General features: G+C 50.1%; 1 protein-coding gene across 1 annotated transcript in view; it reads right to left on the bottom strand.

Moving 5' to 3' along the window:
* tg (thyroglobulin) overlaps positions 1 to 6000 on the bottom strand; it is a 161389-nt gene that overhangs the window by 78784 nt on the left and 76605 nt on the right. The window lies entirely within an intron of this gene.

Below are 6000 nucleotides of genomic sequence, written 5' to 3'. Positions count from 1 at the left end.
CAGCGTGGAAACAGGCCCTTCGGCCCAGCGAGTCCGCACAGACCAGCGATCCCCGCACAATATGTTATCATAGCTGTTGTCAAGCAACTGAACCTTCCTACCACAACCAGAGAGCAGTCCTGAACTACTATCTACCTCATTGGTGACCCTCGGACTATCCTTGATCGGACTTTGCTGGCTTTACCTTGCACTAAACGTTATTCCCTTATCCTGTATCTGTACACTGTGGATGGATCGATTGTAATCATGTATTGTCTTTCTGCTGACTGGTTAGCACGCAACAAAAGCTTTTCACTGTACCTCGGTACACGTGACAATAAACTCAACCAAACCCAGTGATGGTCTGGATTCCGGAACTTTCCTGGAGACGGCGGGACCTGTTTGTCATCTTGTGTGTACGAACATGATGATCATGGCAAGTTTGTCAACGTGAGCTGTCAGGACCTGGGCCATGACTAAATGACGATCAGACAGCAGCCCGGACCACCCAACAACCTCACTGGAGACCCTTGGACAATCTTTAATCAGGATTGAATGGACTTAATCTTGCACTCTCTCTGTTGCCTTCCTCATGATCACCATTTACTGACCACACGCTTCCTTCTCATTCCTCTACTGCTGCAGCTGGAGCCTTCACTTCCTACAGTACTTGTACAAGGAAGTACAAAGATAGCAACAAGGAACAGCAGATGCTGGAGATAGACACAGAGTGCTGGAGTAACTCAGCGGGTCAGGCAGCATCTGTGGAGAACATGGATAGGTGGCGTTTGGAGCACAGGAGGATGAGGGGTGATCTTATAGAGGTGCATAAAATCATGAGAGGAATAGATCGGGTAGATGCACAAAGTTTCTTGCCCAGAGTAGGGGAATCGAGGACCAGAGGACCTAGGTTCAAGGTGAAGGGGCCTCTCCATGTAGCCCAGGCCTCTCTCTGTAGCCCAGGCCTCTCTCTGTAGCCCAGGCCTCTCTCTGTAGCCCAGGCCTCTCTCTGTAGCCCAGGCCCCTCCATGTAGCCCAGGCCTCTCTCTGTAGCCCAGGCCTCTCCATGTAGCCCAGGCCTCTCCATGTAGCCCAGGCCTCTCTCTGTAGCCCAGGCCTCTCTCTGTAGCCCAGGCCTCTCTCTGTAGCCCAGGCCTCTCTCTGTAGCCCAGGCCTCTCTCTGTAGCCCAGGCCTCTCCATGTAGCCCAGGCCTCTCCATGTAGCCCAGGCCTCTCTCTGTAGCCCAGGCCTCTCTCTGTAGCCCAGGCCTCTCCATGTAGCCCAGGCCTCTCCCTGTAGCCCAGGCCTCTCTCTGTAGCCCAGGCCTCTCTCTGTAGCCCAGGCCTCTCTCTGTAGCCCAGGCCTCTCCATGTAGCCCAGGCCTCTCTCTGTAGCCCAGGCCTCTCCATGTAGCCCAGGCCCCTCTGTAGCCCAGGCCTCTCTCTGTAGCCCAGGCATCTCCATGTAGCCCAGGCCTCTCTCTGTAGCCCAGGCCTCTCCATGTAGCCCAGGCCTCTCCCTGTAGCCCAGGCCTCTCCATGTAGCCCAGGCCTCTCTCTGTAGCCCAGGCCTCTCTCTGTAGCCCAGGCCTCTCCATGTAGCCCAGGCCTCTCCCTGTAGCCCAGGCCTCTCCATGTAGCCCAGGCCTCTCCATGTAGCCCAGGCCTCTCCATGTAGCCCAGGCCTCTCCCTGTAGCCCAGGCCTCTCCATGTAGCCCAGGCCTCTCTCTGTAGCCCAGGCCTCTCCATGTAGCCCAGGCCTCTCCATGTAGCCCAGGCCTCTCCATGTAGCCCAGGCCTCTCCATGTAGCCCAGGCCTCTCCCTGTAGCCCAGGCCTCTCTCTGTAGCCCAGGCCTCTCCCTGTAGCCCAGGCCTCTCTCTGTAGCCCAGGCCTCTCCATGTAGCCCAGGCCTCTCTCTGTAGCCCAGGCCTCTCTCTGTAGCCCAGGCCTCTCTCTGTAGCCCAGGCCTCTCTCTGTAGCCCAGGCCTCTCTCTGTAGCCCAGGCCTCTCCCTGTAGCCCAGGCCTCTCTCTGTAGCCCAGGCCTCTCTCTGTAGCCCAGGCCTCTCTCTGTAGCCCAGGCCTCTCTCTGTAGCCCAGGCCTCTCCATGTAGCCCAGGCCTCTCTCTGTAGCCCAGGCCTCTCTCTGTAGCCCAGGCCTCTCCCTGTAGCCCAGGCCTCTCTCTGTAGCCCAGGCCTCTCCATGTAGCCCAGGCCTCTCCCTGTAGCCCAGGCCTCTCCATGTAGCCCAGGCCTCTCTCTGTAGCCCAGGCCTCTCTCTGTAGCCCAGGCCTCTCTCTGTAGCCCAGGCCTCTCTCTGTAGCCCAGGCCTCTCTCTGTAGCCCAGGCCTCTCTCTGTAGCCCAGGCCTCTCCCTAAGGCTCTCCCCTTCTACCCATTTCAGTTCATTTGAACATCCTGTCAATTAGTAGGATTTGGATATCAGAATTACGAGCCAGAGACCTGAACCATTAGTTTTCCCAAAGTGCGGAGTTGGGTATCGTTAAACTGGAGCCAGTTTGATTCCAATCTGTTGCTGTGTTTCTTTCATCTGCGGTTTTATGATTTTACAGTCGTTATTCCCCCGTATGTGGGCGTTTAGATTAAAGGATCAAGTCACATTGGAGAGGGTGGAGGTGCAGGGAGGTCAGGGTGGAGACAGCCTGGGGTCAAGTGTGCAACGACCCAACATCAACGGCTTTCAATTCTCCTCCCACAGAACAGCAACGTTGCTCACAGATAGTGGACCCTTTGAAGATCGCAGGACTGTGCCCAATTCAGGAACTTTAGACAAAGGTATAGAATTATTGTGTTTTTCTTTCATTGGTTATAAGCTAGAGTGCAGGGGAGATCTACAAGGATGTTCTTGCATGTCCTGGGATGTCAGGACTTTCATATGAAGAAAGACTGGATAGACTCGACTTGTACACGCTAGAATTTAGAAGATTGAGGGGGGATCTTATAGAAACGTACAAAATTCATCCGCAAACTTGGAGATATTGCCTTCAATTCCCTCATCCAGATCATTAATATATATTGTAAATAGCTGGGGTCCCAGCACTGAGCCTTGCGGTACCCCACTAGTCACTGCCTGCCATTGTGAAAAGGACCCGTTTACTCCTACTCTTTGCTTCCTGTTTGCCAGCCAGTTCTCTATCCACATCAATACTGAACCCCCAATGCCGTGTGCTTTAAGTTTGTATACTAATCTCTTATGTGGGACCTTGTCGAAAGCCAGATACACCACATCCACTGGTTCTCCCCTATCCACGCTACTAGTTACATCCTCGAAAATTCTATAAGATTCGTCAGACATGATTTACCTTTTGTAAATCCATGCTGACTTTGTCCAATGATTTCACCACTTTCCAAATGTGCTGCTATCCCATCTTTAATAACTGACTCTAGCAGTTTCCCCACTACCGATGTTAGACTAACTGGTCTGTAATTCCCCGTTTTCTCTCTCCCTCCCTTCTTAAAAAGTGGGGTTACGTTTGCTACCCGCCAATCCTCAGGAACTACTCCAGAATCTAAAAAGTTTTGAAAGATTATTACTAATGCATCCACTATTTCTGGAGCTACTTCCTTAAGTACTCTGGGATGCAGCCTATCTGGCCCTGGGGATTTATCGGCCTTTAATCCATTCAATTTACCCAACACCACTTCCTGGCTAACCTGGATTTCACTCAATTCCTCCAACTCCTTTGACCCGCGGTCCCCTGCTATTTCCGGCAGATTATTTATGTCTTCCTTAGTGAAGACGGAACCAAAGTAGTTATTCAATTGGTCCGCCATATCCTTGTTCCCCATGATCAACTCACCTGTTTCTGACTGCAAGGGACCTACATTTGTTTTAACTAATCTCTTTCTTTTCACATATCTATAAAAACTTTTGCAGTCAGTTTTTATGTTCCCTGCCAGTTTTCTTTCATAATCTATTTTTCCTTTCCTAATTAAGCCCTTTGTCCTCCTCTGCTGGTCTCTGAATTTCTCCCAGTCCTCCGGTATGCTGCTTTTTCTGGCTAATTTGTACGCATCATCCTTCGCTTTGATACTATCCCTGATTTCCCTTGTTATCCACGGATGCACTACCTTCCCTGATTTATTCTTTTGCCAAACTGGGATGAACAATTTTTGTAGTTCATCCATGCAGTCTTTAAATGTCTTCCATTGCATATCCACCGTCAACCCTTTTAGAATTAATTGCCAGTCAATCTTGGCCAATTCACGTCTCATACCCTCAAAGTTACCTTTCTTTAAGTTCAAAACCATTGTTTCTGAATTAACAATGTCACTCTCCATCCTAATGAAGAACTCAACCATATTATGGTCACTCTTGCCCAAGGGGGCACGTACAACAAGACTGCTAACTAACCCTTCCTCATTACTCAATACCCAGTCTAAAATAGCCTGCTCTCTCGTTGGTTCCTCTACATGTTGATTTAGATAACTATACCGCATACATTCCAAGAAATCCTCTTCCTCAGCACCCCTGCCCTGTACAGGCCTAGAGCTGTCACACGCTCATCATATACTAACCCACTCATTCCTGGAATCATTCTTGTAAAATTCTTGCAGTGTTGTAGAGTAATTAGTTCACATAATCTTGTGGCAATTTCCCACTGACTCACCCTTGGTTTGACTCGCTGTGATAGTCATCCAATGAAGGACACAGGGAGTTCACACAGAGAGTTGTGAGTCTGTAGAATTCTCGGCCTCAGAGGGCGGTGGAGGCAGGTTCTCTGGATACTTTCAAGAGAGAGCTAGATAGGGCTCTTAAAGATAGCGGAGTCAGGGGATATGGGGAGAAGGCAGGAACGGGGTACTGATTACGGATGATCAGCCATGATCACATTGAATGGCGGTGCTGGCTCGAAGGGCCGAATGGCCTACTCCTGCACCTATTGTCTATTGTGTTTCTATTGAGCAGAGACAGGGCTTGCAGCTACATTATAGCGGTCGCTAGCATCAGATGAAGGATTGATCCAGAAACATAGCCGTCTATTTGAAGAGGAGTGCGCAGCCTGTCTGGGCCTTGCACAAGAGTGAAGGTTTCAGATCAGCTCCAGGGGGCGAGGAATTCTTTCACCCGTTTAAAAAGTTTAATTTACAACAACTCTGCATGAGAGAGATTGAAACGACGGAAATATAAACTCTCGTCTTTGTCGGGTAATGTAGCAATTAGCCCGGCAGAGAGTCGGGGGAGAGAGGGTCGGGGCTGGGAGAGGGGTCAGCAGTCATTTCATGACCATTATTAGGATGTGAGAGGTCAGAGGATGAAACGTTGCAAACATTCACCTCACGGCCCGTTAAACTCCCAACGTCCTTCCTGGAGATCAGCCAAGAAAGTTAATGAACGAGCCCGCAGTGTTTTAAAGTGTGTTCATGGAGAAGGTGGTAACTCACACTCACCGTGATGGGTGTGTAACTCACACTCATGGTGTAACTCACACTCACTGTGACAGGCGTGTAACTCACACTCACCGTGACAGGTGTGTAACTCACACTCATGGTGTAACTCACACTCATGGTGTAACTCACACTCATGGTGTAACTCACACTCACCGCGACAGGCGTGTAACTCACACTCACCGTGACAGGCGAGTAACTCACACTCACCGTGACAGGCGTAGAAACATAGACAATAGGTGCCAGCACCGCCATTCAATGTGATCATGGCTGATCATCTAGAATCAGTACCCCGTTCCTGCCTTCTCCCCATATCCCCTGATTCCGTTAGCCCTAAGAGCTAAATCTAACCCTCTTGAAAACATCCAGTGAACCAGCCTCCACTGCTTTCTGTGGCAGAGAATTTCACAGAATCACAACTCTCTGGGTGAAAAAGTTTTTCCTCATCTCAGTCCTAAATGGCCGACTCCTTATCCTTAAACTGTGTCCCCTGGTTCTGGACTCACCCAACATCAGGAAACATGTTTCCTGCCTCTAGCGTGTCCAAACCCTCAATAATGGTATCTGTATCTATAAGATGCCCTCTCATCCTTCTAAATTCCAGTGAATACA

This window comes from Amblyraja radiata, chromosome 4, assembly GCF_010909765.2.
Source record: "Amblyraja radiata isolate CabotCenter1 chromosome 4, sAmbRad1.1.pri, whole genome shotgun sequence".
Classification (NCBI taxonomy): domain Eukaryota; kingdom Metazoa; phylum Chordata; class Chondrichthyes; order Rajiformes; family Rajidae; genus Amblyraja; species Amblyraja radiata.
This window is presented reverse-complemented; position numbering and strand designations above follow the sequence as displayed.